This window comes from Ailuropoda melanoleuca, chromosome 4 (genome assembly GCF_002007445.2).
Source record: "Ailuropoda melanoleuca isolate Jingjing chromosome 4, ASM200744v2, whole genome shotgun sequence".
NCBI classification, from domain to species: Eukaryota; Metazoa; Chordata; class Mammalia; order Carnivora; family Ursidae; genus Ailuropoda; species Ailuropoda melanoleuca.
In genome coordinates this window covers 60,780,342-60,795,049 of record NC_048221.1, presented here as the reverse complement: position 1 = coordinate 60,795,049, position 14,708 = coordinate 60,780,342, and the positions used below count along the sequence as shown (strand labels likewise).

General features: G+C 45.1%; 1 protein-coding gene across 8 annotated transcripts in view; it reads right to left on the bottom strand.

The window, feature by feature from the left end:
* The window catches only part of ST6GAL2 (ST6 beta-galactoside alpha-2,6-sialyltransferase 2), a 76,444-nt gene that overhangs the window by 40,382 nt on the left and 21,354 nt on the right, over window positions 1-14,708 (bottom strand). The window contains exon 2 of one of the 8 annotated variants that reach the window (XM_034658917.1): window positions 4,213-4,367. The exons of 6 other annotated variants lie outside the window; for them this stretch is intronic. The gene's annotated coding sequence lies outside the window, so the exon portion shown is untranslated. One more of the 8 variants, XM_034658919.1, reaches the window with a different exon arrangement.

Genomic DNA, 14,708 nt, shown 5'->3' with positions numbered 1-14,708 from the left:
GCCTGTCAGACAAGAAGACGTCATTATACGGGAACACCTAGCTCCCAGCTGAGATGACAGACATGGAAGGGAGGGAGAGCAGGTCTGGAGCAAAGGGAAACCTGAAAGGGAAAAGCAGGAGAAGGAGCTGCCGTGGGGCCAAGAGCCTAGGGCAGGTTTTGTTCTCTCTGCGCACTTTTCTGGGGAGTAGAAGGGTGGGATTTGTGAGGCCCTCTCTGAGCACCACGAAAGCATGAGGGATCCCGGTGCAATAATGAGGATTTTTCATTAGGTAAGATTTTGTGGCTTTTGATGCACAGTAATAATAGAAAGGAGTGGGATCACTGTCTCAACTCATGACTAGGCTGAACTCTTAATAATCCAAAAGCCTTCCCCGCCATCTCTGTCACTGCAAACCTTCTGCTGCCAATTAAAGGAACATTCTCCAAAATGATGAAACCACAAGGCAAGGGCAAACCTCTGCCAGCAAAATGCTACAGAAATCGTTTTATGTATCAAGGGTCCCGTCGTCAGCATCTTCATAAAAATCCAGGTTAGAGAGAGATGGAGGATATGGTCCATGTTATATACATTGGTCATTCTTGCCCTTAAAAGGACCATACAGCCTAATAGGAAGAAATGTTCAGCTAAGCAACAGAAAAAGAAAAAAAAAAAACAATGCATTTTCTCCCTCTACTGTGGTATATCTGAAATATTATAATGCTAGAGCTTAAACAAAGTAACGCACACTCATTGCTCTCTCCCATCATTAGCTGGTGTGATATAAATTGCATCAGGGAGACATAAGAGGTACACTGGGTGAATCATCTGTCCCCAGGTGCCAATGACAAAGTGCTCCCTGATCACTGGTTCACGTGTGCTTTGTCGGGGCTAGTTTAAGTGACTGAGGCAGTCAAGTTCTTGCCAGTGTTCCCCTGGGAAGAAAACTGGCAAGATTGTAAGCAGTCTGTGTGGTGTGGCCTTCTCTTCTCTCCATAGTGAGGCTAACATTATTACCTGGCCGTGCTAAGGTTTGCATTCCAAGCAGATGAATGTTTGCTGCCCACTTAACAACTGTGTGTCCATTCCCATTCTTCTTCCATTTTCTGTGGCCCTTCTAGCCACGCCTCTGGGAAACCTGTATGGGAACACTGAAGCGATGATCCCAGGCACAATGAAAAAATGACCCATGGCCAGAAATTATTTTGATTGTCCCACTTGCTCAGGAATTTCGGTGCCTCTTTAGGTACTAATTCTCAAAGAAATGAGTCACTTTTCTGCATGGATGTCCAAAATAATACCAAAGAGTGTTAATTCTTCTTGAAATCGTTCAGAGAGACATCACATTTTCCAAAAGGTTCCATTCATTACCAGTAGTCGGATGAAATTAGGGAAGTGCAAGCCATAGATGACCCTGACGGCAATGCAGCGAAGGGTTAATTTGTTCAGTGTCTCATTCTGTTCAAGGGTAAAGAGAAGTTAATTCTGGCCTTTGCCACTTGAACGACATCCCTCTTATGCCCGGAGGTTGACAGGCTGGCTCACCGGTTTTCCTGAATGGAGAGTATTTTTTTAACCCACTTTGATGGATGTGTGTGTTACAGCTGCCATCTGGCCGGGTTTTCTGTTGGTCTGAGAAACACTCGCGTCTCTTTTTTGGGTAGAAGTTGTCTAGAGGATCTTAAAATCTAAGTATTTACGTTAACGTTGATATAATAAAGAAGATTTAGTCTGTGAGCTATAGTGAGACACTCATGTGTCTTCATAGCCTTCAGGAGTCATTTTCTTCCAAGATTCATTTTTCTAAAATTAGCTCTTGTCACACACCCAAGAAAACACTCAAGTCTGCAGAAGAGGGAGGTGCCACCCCCAGCTGGAATGCCTCTATCTCTTCACAACCCCATCAGCTCCTTTCACAACTAATCCCTTTTCTTTCCTTTTCTCATTTTCTGTAAATGTGAGCAGGCCTCCAGACTGCCACATGCAGGACGCCAAGGGCCCCCCTCTCTCCTTCTTTCCCGCTCTGGTCTCAGCCCATTCTTAAGCTAATGTCCACAAGAACAGAAAAAAGAAGGTCAGCCTGGTCAGCAGGGTTGGGTGGCGGGAGGGCTGCCTGCCTTCTAATGGGTCCTGGTGGAATGGCAGCTTCATTGTCCTACAAGGGCAGCCCCCCTGGCACGTAGTGAGCCCCAAGGGCGAGACGACTGGGCTCAGGCCACTGAGCGCCATATCCTCCCCTTGTGACCAGGAGTTGCTGGGCTCCAGAACGGAGGGAGCCATCACCCGTGTGAGGAAGGACACTGTTATGTGAGGGCTGGCCAACTCAAATGAGCTCACTTGGCAAAAACACCGGTGCCCCAGCTTCTGGTTGATTTAAAATTGGGATGCTTGAATAATCTCAGTGGGGAACAGTTGGGGCTACTTAAGGGTGGGACCACAACCCAGTCATTCTTGTATTCCCAGCAAACAGTGTAGGTGGTCCCATGGAAGATTCCTGATTGATACTTTAACTAAAGGAAACGAATGACTACATTTCATAAAACAGAATAAGAGAGACTGTCCGGATGGGGCTCCTGGCTGGGTGCAAAGGGAGGGGACGCACTGCTCGCAGTCCTTCCCAGGCCAGCAGGGAGTGTGTGGGCGGCACCCTGCAAATGTAACAAGTTGCCATGTGGTCAGGTTAAGGACAATGAACAGCAGTCAGGAGTGGTCGGGGAGATGGAACAAACCAGCAGCAGAGTGGTATCAGACACAGCCATTCCTCAGATGCCTACCATGTGCCAGGCACTGTACCAAGCGCCTCATCGAGACTGTGTCCTTTTAATTCTTCATTCCCAGTGTAATCTTGACATCAAACTCCGTAGTAAACATTATTATTCTCATTCTAAATATGGAGAACCTGAAGCTCTAAGTGGTACGCTTCCTGCACATTATTCCAAAACCTCTTTCTTTTTGCCCTAACTAGATCACAAAACCAGGGGATGCTGCACCATCCTTGAAATTTTCATGGGATTTTTTTCTCTCTGCCATAAAGTACTACACCAAATTTCGGGCTAGCTCCCTACACTGACTGGGTCACACGATCCGATCCCCTAACATCCCAGCTTCTCGAACACGTTTTTGTCTGCTGGAGAAGCTGATCTCCCAGTTAGGCTTAGAATCCACACCTCCCCAGAATCCACCTGCTCAGCAGAGACAGCTTAGCCTTGGTGTGCCAACCGACTGGATTTTGCCCAGTCGGAACGGGATGCCGATTTGCTAACATTTCCAGTGAGGCTACAGGTGTGAAGGTCCAAGATCTCAAGGAATTTGTTACCTAGTGGGAAGACCTCAATTCTGAGTGCTTGGTTCTCTGTCCCAGGACAGATGGATGTACAGAGGAGTGATACAGATTCAAGTAATCAAGGGGAGGGGGACGAGGGTTGAACATTGAGGCCCACATTGGAATGGAAGAGAGTCAGTCATTTCCAGCCAGTGGAACAACTGGGCTCAGTGTGCCTGGGATGAGACAGGTGACCAGGAATGGTGGGCTCAGACTGGACAAGAAGGGCCAATCTTATGTAGACAATCGTATTCTCTTTCTGGGTGGATAATTTCAGCAACAGAGATTTTTCTCAAGTGGCAGGGCAGATGGGAAATAGTTTAAAAGGCAAGGACTCACATATGTGAGCCACTCTGGGCAGCTTTTAGCTTTCAGAACTTTCTGCAATGAGGTGGCAGGTGCTGCTGGGGCAGAGGGAGGTGGAAATGATTCCAGACGTCTATTACTGGTTGTACAGAGACAACACAAGCTGCCTACCAGCTAGGGTCTGCTGGCTTCCTGAAACAGCATTCATCTGCTTTGGACACAGTGGTCTGTTTTACGATAATTAGCATTCAAATATTTACACTTTACACCAATAATATGCCAAGGCTCATGACTGAAGCTGTGAATTAGCTTCAGCAGTGATGTTTAATAGTCAAGAAGATGAAATATTGCCTACCTGCCACGGAGATTTGAAAGTTCTACTCTGTTCCCGCCAAGGTAAGGGGCTTCTGGGTAAAAGTGTAGGCGGTCAGCAGGTGGCTCTTACAGGGAGGCCTCTGACCAGCCAGAGCCACTCCGTCCCAGCGCAAGAGGGGTCCAGAGCATCGGTATGGGCTGGCAAGGGGGCACCAGCACCACTCAGGGCACAAGTCAGGGCCACCGCCTCTGGCCCCCCCAGTGTTGCAGGGTGATAATGACGACTCTACCTATGAGGAGGAAAGGTGATATATGGTTGACTGGGAAGCCCTGCGGTCAGACAGCCAGCTCAGATGCTTGCCCGCTGTGTTATTCTGGATAAATACTTTGAGCCTCAGTTTCTTCATCCGATGTGAGTCATAATGCTGCTGAGATCCTCATGGCTCTGTGAAATGAATGAGTAAGGCACCGTGTGAGACAGGACTGGCCCAGTGCCTGGCCCAAAGTGAAAGCTACATAAACACGACTTTTTCAATCCCGGTTTCGAGAGTCTATAAAAGTAAAAAAGTGGTATAACCAGCATGGATTTCACTGTATGAGTATTGGCCCCACGTGTATACACTTGAAGGTAGCCAGTAGGCACCCATCTCTTTACATGGTCCCAAATGGATGTGATGTGCCCTTGTTTAGATAAACACTAGCACCTGACTCAAGCTAACGTGTGTGAGATAAACCCTGCCTCGATAAAGACCTCTCTCTGGTGTCTCGGTCACAAAAAGCAGAACCTGTCAGGGACTGAATGCCTGAGTCCTATCTTCTAATGGTTCATCATGTTACCTTATTTTAATATATATTGCCATAATTCAACAAATATTTATTTGGGCTAATGTCAGGCTGAATATATATCCTATGACACTTTGCCCTCCGGGGAATGGAATGACATTCTGGAGGAAATTAAGATTTAAATTCTTGAACACCAAGAGTGAACGACTGAAAAGCATGGGGTAGATTCAAATTCCAACATGTCTCTTCAGTCCAGACAATGGGGCTCTCACAAGAGTCCAGGAAGAAAGAGCGCTTAGAAGAACCCCCTTTCAGAAAACTTCAAAGGCCCTGCGGGGCACTTGTTTTGCCCATCAGGGGAAAGAAAGTGTTTTCTGCGGCAAGAGCCACATCTTCACAAATCACAAAAATAAAAAGGCTAACTGCTTTAGATCCATCTCCACAGATCAGCACCAGCAGATCTCAAGTGTGGAGCGGGGGCGAAAAAACAGAAGCTGCAGAGGCAAATTTGCAAAAGTTGTACCATTTATGTAAGAGTTTAAATGCCAGTACAAACCTCAGCTAGTAACTACCTCTGAGGAGGAAGGACCGAGATTTGGATGAGGGGGAGGGACAGAGGACACTCGCATCATTGCTCAAAAATGTCCTTTCTTATAAAGAAAAGATCCAAAGTAGTAAGGCAAAATATTAACAGATACTAAACCTGAGTATATAAACTCACTTCTTATGTATTCTCTGTGCTTTTAAAAGATTTTATTTATTTGGGAGAGAGAGATAAGAGCGAGCCCACACAGGGGCAGGAGGGGGCAGATAGAGAGGGAGAGGCTGAGAATGTCCAGTAGACTCCACACCCAGTGGAGTCCAACATGGGGCTCGATCTCACGACCCTAAGATCATGACCTGAGCTGAAACCAAGAGTCGGATGCTTAACCAACTGAGCCACCCAGGTGCCCCTGTATCCTCTCTGTTTTGAACAGATTTAAACATAATAATTTTACACATAATGGAAGTTGAAAAATAAAAGTTGTTATAAGACTTGTAAAACTAAGAAAGAGAAATCATTAACTGTGTTTGTATTTACATCTCTAATTCCTAATCTCTTTGGCTAGTAATTCCTGCTTACTCTCTTAGCACAAAATGCAAATCTAACATTTAGATTCTGCACTGGATTCCGGCTTGGTTAAGACTCTCATGTGACACAATCATCAATCCAGAAAAGAATAACTTACAGCTATGCGGATTTACGAAAGCACAGAAAAGCGCTGAGATTCATGCCCTCAGTCTTTTTAGGTATGCGATTTGGGGCAAGTTACTTTACCTTTTGGAGCCTCACCTTCATCATATGAAGATGAAAATCATCCCAACTTTAACTGGTTGATACAGAATAACATACTTATGGAGAAAATGCAAATTAAGTTTCTATTGTTGCTACTGTAAGTAGTATCTAAAATAGCTATTCCATGTGGCCCCAGGCTCTGTGTTAAACTCTGATGGGCTCCATCTTGCTTACTCCTAACTACCTGGGAAGATGGAATCTCTCTGAGTCCTATGTTGGCTAAACTGAGGGATGTCTCCAGAGCAACACCTTTGGCCTCTGCTCCAACTCTTAATTCTCCCACATACTAGGAGTTTCCAGTCCACTGAGAAATAAAGATCATGGTATGACTCTCTATAGAACCAAACTGAGTTGGCCCTAAGTCTAGATTTGGTAGTTGTGGGAAGAAAGGTGGGGGATTGGTAATCCAATGTACTCCCCACACCCAGGTCACAAATGATGCATGACTATCAGTAATGCACATAATAATTTAACTTCCATCTGTCTGGCATTCCTTGTATCTTCTAAAGCACTGAACAGTTATTATTTCAGTGTCTCTCAAAACCTGTGATCTGGGAACTATGGTGAAGCCCATTATATGGATGAGAAATATGAATCACAGTGAAGTTACTTAAAAGTGCCACCGTTAGCATGTGTTGGAGCTAGGACAGTACCTGGTAAAACTGTAGGCAGAAAAATGAGGACAATGATAATGTTTGCTCTCCTAACCTCCCAGGTTGTTGAAAACACCCAAGAAAAATGCATCAGTAGGAACACTTCAAATCAGATGTCCTACAAATTCACTCAGTTTTCGTGATATAAGGAATTATAAATATTTAGATTTCATTATTATATCAAAGTTATCTAAGTTGATTTTTTTGTCTCATAAAATATGTGTGAATAAAAAGGTGGTCACATTATATATATATATAAATCATCTTGGCAAGGTAGAGGTGCCAGGGAAAATTGTAGGCGGTGACTATTTCTCTGAGCAAGTAAAAATGGCAATAGTTTGCTTTGTAAGGCTATTTAGTGGCTTTAGTAATGCAGCCTTAACACTCCTGAAATTTGGTTTTAAGAATGGAACTTTTAAAATATTATTAAGGGAAAGTGCTAAGTTGTTAATGCCCTAACATCAAGTTCCTTACAATAGGACACATTTTCCACCCAAGTAAAGGGATAAGGCAGTCATGTCTTCAAAATGCATTAACTTTTATGTTAAAACACATATACACACATTATGGAGTCAAATATAAAATCAACTTGAAGATTTAATGTAAAACAAGAGACTTCAAAGAAATTTCTGGGTGCAGAACTTTCAACTCTGCCCTCTGAACTTCCAAAGCTGAATGTCCTTTGTCCTAATGGAAAAGCCTGAGCAGATGGGATGAGACTGAAGTGTAAGGGCCCCAGCACACTGAAGACTAACCTAGGAAAAATTCAAATGTTTCCTCTCTAGTACGCTTCTCCAGTTTGCATTTTTCAAAGTCCTTAGAAAAATTCTAGATTATGAAATTATTTCTGAGGTTTCTAATTCTGAGGATTAGCTCACCCTTAGAATATCTTCGAAGTGCCAGCACACTGCCGTCACGACCACAGAGTCACGGTTCCCCTGCGAACAGCAGCACAGATGCTCTGTGTATCTGTGTGCACGTGTACGTGTGAGCACAGTGCCGGTCTTCCGTCACTTCACGCATGCATACGTTCCGTAGATAACGGCACCTCCTACATACCTCTATGTCTACCATGCTGAGCAAGTCAAGTGTTACCTGTCCCCCATCGAACTTACTGTATGGGAAAGACAGAAATCAGGTACACTAATCTTGCAGGATGTTGTGCAGTCTTCACTGATTTTTTTTTCTACATTCCCTTTTGCCCCATGACCTTCCTCCAGTCACCGAGATATACAGAAGACCTCCCATGCCCAAAGGAAAACTGTCACAATGGAACCAGAAGGCAGTGATGTCAATTCTTGCCTTCAAAGTTCAAAAGCTGGGGTGCCCGGGTGGCTTAGTGGGTTAAGCCTGTGACTGTTGGTTTAGGCTCAGGTCGTGCTCTTAGGGTCGTGAGGTCAAGCTCTCCGTTGGGCTTCGCACTCGGCATGGAGCCTACTTAAGATTCTCTCCCTTTGCCCCTCCCCTGCTCTCTGTGAAATAAATAAATAATAATAAATAAGTAAATAAATAAAAATAAAGTTCCAAAGCTGTATTTCAAGGGGTGGGGAAGGGCAGAAACTGGGAAGAATACTTTGCTGAGCCAGCTTTCTCTTGCCCAAAGGGAGACTGAAAAAATCTCCCAGCTGATGGAAAAGGAGAGCGGGAACTTAAACAGAAAAACTGGCCACTGGCGAGGGCCCCTAATGATGGTTCTAACGCCAAAGCTAAGAGGAAGAGGACAACAGAACTCGAGGTAAGTTTGTAGAGGAAATCTTGCCATACTCTGTACCTCAAACCTCAGGCTGTGGAAGTAGCACAGGGATGACTGTGAACCCGAGGTTTTTCTACCCAGAATGGCAGGGAAGAGCCACCAACTGTGGTCTCCAACATACAGAGAATCCACAGACGAGGGTGCATGCAGTATGGGGCAGGGGACAAAGGGGAACAGTAGAAAGCACTGTCCTGTGATGTACCAGAAGACAGAAGGCCAGGCAGCTAACTCAGTGCCCACTCCAAAATGCACACACCTAGATGCTAAGGACTAGACACTTTCCAAGTTAGAGGAGGGAAAAAAGAACCTAAATTAAGAACACACGTTAATGTCAACTTTGGTTAATTTAATCAACTAGAAAAGATTAGCGGAATTGGCGGTTAGATTTTCCCAACGCTGAGTGGAATAGGGTCTCGAAATACAGCTTAAGTTGAATTGAGATAAGTTGCATTTCTTGAACACTTCTGGACTGAGAATATACACCTGCTGCGTAAGTGTCTGGTTCAAAGCATGCCGTGTTTTCTATCTCCCGAGGCTGCCCCAAATTACGACCGTAGCGTTGGCTTCTCCTCTGAACCACAAGCCCATATAACCAACTACTTGTGTGACAGTTCCTCTTAAGTATTTCCTACAGTCTCAAACTTCCCATGTCCAAACCAAACACTCGTCACTCTCTTCCTCCCTTAGCCTTTCCCCACCCAGGAAATGGCACGGCCATTCACCCAGGTGCCTGGGTCAAAGACTTTGGTGTTATTCTTACTTCTTCTTCACACTTGAACCCCTATCCAGTCCCAACCACCAGCCCTAATCTGACATAGACAGCCCTAACCCTAAAGCTCGCGCTGGACTCGCACAAGCGGTTGCCTCCTCACTGCCCCAAGTGGTCCAAGCCCCTCTCACCCGCACCTGTGCAATGACCCTGGGCCCATCTCCCTGCTCCCTGCTCCCATTCTGCCTGTCCTCTGCGGCAGAATGAAACTCTTCAAGTGGGAATTTAATGTCGCTGGGTCCCTGCCGTCAATCCTCCCTTCCCTTTCCCTCACGTACGTGGCGTGTCCCCACTTGTCTCGCTGACCTCATTGCCCACCACTGGTCTTCACCTTCCTCCCTCCTCCCGGTGCCTGCGGCCTCCTGCATACTCAGCTCCCACCAGCTGCAGGGCCAGTGCCCGGGCCCTTCCCGCTGCCTGGGGCCCTCCTGGAGAGCCTGACCTGCCGTCCTCCCGGCTTATTAAAGTCTCTGCTCTATTCAGAAGGGCTTTCCCTGCAACACTCATCCTCTTGACCTCTCTCAGCTGCCCTTGTCTTCACTTTTGGTACCGCTCACCGCTTGATATGTTGTATGTTTAATGCCTTTCTTCTCCAACAGGCCCTAAGCTCCAGGAGGGGGACCCGTCTTTCCTCAGTCCCTAGATAGTGGCTGGCACACAGTCAGGGCTTGGCCACTCCGGGAACGAGGTGGGGAAGGAACTGAGATGAGAGACTGTAAGACATAAAGACTTTGGGGCAAAATTTAGGCTGGGGAGCCTGGGCAGGTCATGTGGAGACAGTGAAATTTAAGCTGAGAAGAAGCGGATGGTGAGAAGTTAGGCACTGGGGGGCCGGGTGCATTTCAAGTGGAAGAACAGGGGCTGGGAGCGATAGGGTAGGTGACATGTGCACGCCTGTACCGTAATTTGGCTGAGTGCAGAAGTACACAAGAGATCGTCTCTACAAAGATCAAACCACTTGTTACTTAATCTGCAAACACACCGTGAGACAGAAACACTGGTTTCTATGAAATATACTATCAAGAACTTGTGAGAAACACTATAATTTTAATGTCTTTATCACATGTAATGACATAAATAAAAAGCAGTGGGTTTCAAACTCCCCATCAGAGCTCAGTAAAAACCTTCTCTCACAGTTTTAGCTAAAACTCAACCACATGCAGTTCTGGAAGTTTATTTTGTGGCAGATGGAACTAGGAAGAAGAGAGAAATGTGAAAATAATAATATATCCACATCCACTAAACCTTGATGGATTGCACAAAACTTTCGCTGGGTCTCAGCAGGACCCCTGATGAGGAACCACTGCCAACGCTGGAAACTCAGGCCTGCCCTGGAGAGGGGCCAGCCCCACTCCTGAAATGTCAGGGACAGAAAAGGAAGGAGGGATGGAAGGGCGAGTCCAGAGTCATGGCAAAATCAACAGAAAATGAACTTAAAGCGACCAGGATAATGCAGGAAAACAGTGTGTCAAAGCAGATGAAAGCTGCTGTCTGAAGACTGTGTCTCTGGGATGGCACCAAGAATCATAAATCGTTTTGATGAATTCTGGTCCAATATCTATGCTACACAAGTCCTCTGGTATCTAACCCCCCGTCCTCCGCAGCCCCTTTTCCTTCCAGCTGTAATTTTGCTCTGGTCTGCAAAAAGCTCTTTTATCTAATTTGTAAATAAGCCATGCATATTAGCTGCCCACCTACCCTTGATGGGGACACACACACACACACACACACACACACACACACTGCATGCGTTAAGCCTTTATTCTATGTTCAGGCACTGTGTTACATGGTGGGGATTAAAAGAACAATGCAACTCAGTCTTGTCCTTCACGATTCTATAATTTAATGGAAATAACTACTCAAGTCGTCTTCATGGTACCTGTGTCAGCCAAGAACATTTCACTATTAAAGAGAATTTATGTTCGTTTATTTTTATTTCTTACTCTTATGAAAATATACAAATAGTACTACACTTAGAGTATCTGTATCTAATTTCCTTGCTGAGGAAATGAAAGTTCCGTAACAGGAAAAAAAATGAATGATCCGACATTTATTCACTCAACAAACATCTCTTGTAAGGCACACACTCAGATGGAAAATTATTAGCGATTGTACCACATATTCCATGTGGCTTAGATGAGATGCTAACATGGGACACCAGAGTAATCAAACTGTATGGATCTTTCTGTTTTCTCTCACTCCACTGTGCATTTGCTCATTTTATTTCTGCTGTTGGCAAGATTTAAATAAAGGCTTTCTTTCCTTTGCTCTACAAACGTTTGCAGCAACTACATTCCACTGACTTAACACAGCATTAACTACAGTACAAATATACGCTCCTCAGATTGCTTTTGGAAAAAGGAAAATGTTTATGTTCTCTGTCAAAGAAACACTGAATTCATCAGTCTAAAATTTATTTAAAATGTCAGATGTGTTTGATAAAAATCTATAGCAGGATTTCATTCCTGACAATGGAGCGATTACTTTGAATTAAAAAGAAAAGAATATACCTTAAAGTATGATCTGGGTCTCTCAGAATATGAAGTTCAGGTCAAGCCATGTGGGCGACTGTGGGTCTGTACCGCATCATGGGCTAGAAAAATCTTTCTGACTTGGTTGCCCCTCTAATTTTAGTAAAAATTGTAGTCTCGGGGCGCCTGGGTGGCGCAGCGGTTAAGCGTCTGCCTTCGGCTCAGGGCGTGATCCCGGCGTTACGGGATCGAGCCCCACATCAGGCTCCTCTGCTATGAGCCTGCTTCTTCCTCTCCCACTCCCCCTGCTTGTGTTCCCTCTCTCGCTGGCTGTCTCTATCTCTGTCGAATAAATAAATAAAATCTTTTAAAAAAAAATTGTAGTCTCGATTCTATAAGAGAACAAAATATTAGTTCTCCGTAGAAATAACTGAGAGGCATGTGCCGAGAGGAGTGTAATTTCTTACACATCCTGCTTTACGGCGGCAGGCTCTAAAAAGAAGCAGGACATGTAAGAAAACCACATTCCTAGACGGAGGCAGTGCCATCGAGAAAAGTGACTCTACATTAGAGAAAACAAATAATTGCGCTATTTTAAGTCTAATTAATGCAATGCATAAAATACATTTCTGTTTTCCCCCAATCCCACGATGAGTGAAGACAATAATAGAATCATGAGTTCAGGGCTCACAATGTCAATGTTATTTGTCTTGGAAAAGCCAAAGAACATGAAATCAGTGGTGACATTTTCTCATTCCATGCTGGAGACTCAAGAGCTTTCATAAGAGCTGGGACAGACCCTACAATGATGCCAACATTCTCCTTTTACCAGCGAGGAACCCGCGGTGTGGGGAAATGAAGTGCATTAGTTGTGTTGCCAAGCTGGCTGGAGGCAGATGACTCGCAGTACCTTCCTTGTCATCTAACGATACAGAATAGATTGAATCACGGATTTTACTTCTAGAGTATTTTAAAGTTCTGGAGCCGAACAGAGTGCAGCAGAGATTGAGAAAGAGGAATGTGAAGAATAATAGGCCTACATTGTAGTGTCTGTAGAAGTGTTCCAATGGAGTCCAGAATATTCTGGAGAGCACAGGCAGTCTCCTAGCAAAGGCGCGTTTCTCAGGCTGACTGCAGAGCAGATCACAAGGTGGCATCCTGTGTACTAGGCCAGGGCCCCCTCCAGGCACCGTGCCCCCAGGAAAATGCACCGGCGAGTACCGAGAAGTCTGGGTCCTCCGTTTGCTGACGGTGGGGGCTGGCGGTGCTCGATGACCCTCTGCCATTCTCAGCTCTCTCAGCCATAGAATGAGAAGAGCACTGAACTGCTCTGAACACCTCACAGGGTAAATGTGGGGATAGACAGAGACTGGGTATAAAAGCAGTGGGAAGCTAGGAAGAGCTGCTATCATTATTACGTGAGCGAGCTTTCTCCTTGCTGGTGGAGGCAGCACGGAAGCCGCAGGACAAATGCTTGGTGCAGGCCCGGAGTCTCTAGGGCTGCATGTTAAAAAGGACACTTCCCACATTCCACTGGCAACTTGCTGAACCAAAATCAGCGGGGCAGGGCCCTAGAGCCTGCACTGTAGATGCTTCCCCTGGGGCATCTTGCCTTTGCCCTTGGCCTTGCCAGGGCTGTGGTCAGTGAGCGGTGAATGGTGAGCGGTGAACAGTGAGTGAACAGAAGCCAAGGAGACTGGGAAGAATGGGCGGCTGCATTCCAAGTGCCCTGCATGAGGCAGCTTGTTAGGAATTCCCCAGGGGCTCCCCCCATGCTGGTCTGACCACAGTCTCCTAATCTTGTCGCCAATAACAAAACCAACCTTCACCACAACACCTTAAACCCAGGGGCCACATACACACATCTGCACGCCTTTGAAGAGTGGCACCTTTTCAGAGACAGCTTTGGCATCCATCTCCGACATTCCCTCCTCTATTCCTGCACTGCCCCAGGACTTCGTACATACCTATTCCTCCCTCGGGCAAAACCTCTGCATGACCAATGGGTGGCACGTACCTGACTTTCAATGCTTGATGTGCACACAAATGAATAAAGAAAAAAAAAAAACCACAGTATTCATTACAGTTACAAAAATCTTAGTATAGCATTAGCAACACTATTTCCTTTTTACAAAAGACACTGGAATTTCTGTTCTATAGGGAAAAGATACTGAGTTGAATTACAAACACCTACTAATACTTCTCTAATGTAAGTTTCTTCCATTATTAACCATATCAATGTGGGTAAGTTATTAAACCCCTGACCGGTTTCTTCAATTGCAAGACTGAGGTAACATCACACAGCTTAGCCAGCCTTTAAGAGGATTTTAACTGACCTCTACATGAAAGTCAATTCATGTACTGCCGAGCATAGATGCATCAAGAATGTTCATTCCCTTCCCTTTTTCCTTTTGCATACTTTCTAACTGGTTCTGTAGTGGTCTACAGTAGCCCACAGAGCTTGTAACAAATCTTCCAAAAGAAAATTCTATGCCAATTTCATTCCTACTTAGTAACGTGTTGATAAATGTTTGACAATTGGCTCTTGGGGAAGAGAAGGGGGAAGTGGAGAGCTGATTTTTGGCATCTGCCGATTTCCTTGGTGTACATACTTCTGCCACGGCCAGTTTTAAACTATAAGGTGACGTCGCTGAACACAGAGCTGGGAAGAGACGCACAGAAGCTCATCATTGGTTAGTATTTGCACCATACAGACACAGCAGATGTAACCAACTTCAAGAGCATAGGTGATAGTAAAATTGAAATCATTAGGAAATGATGAGTGTTGAGAACTGACTACCTTTGTTTTTAAGTAGTTTAACAATTGGCTCATAAAATTCCTGAATATTCACGAGCCAGCTCTCAAACACCACTCTATCTTACCTCATCAAGAATAAGTTGACTACAGGGATACTAATTCCAGGGCATTAGGGTTTTCAGACTATAGAAAGGGTTTTATTTGATTGATTGATTTTTAAAGATTTACTTACTTATTTGAGATAGAGAGAGAGAGAGCACGCA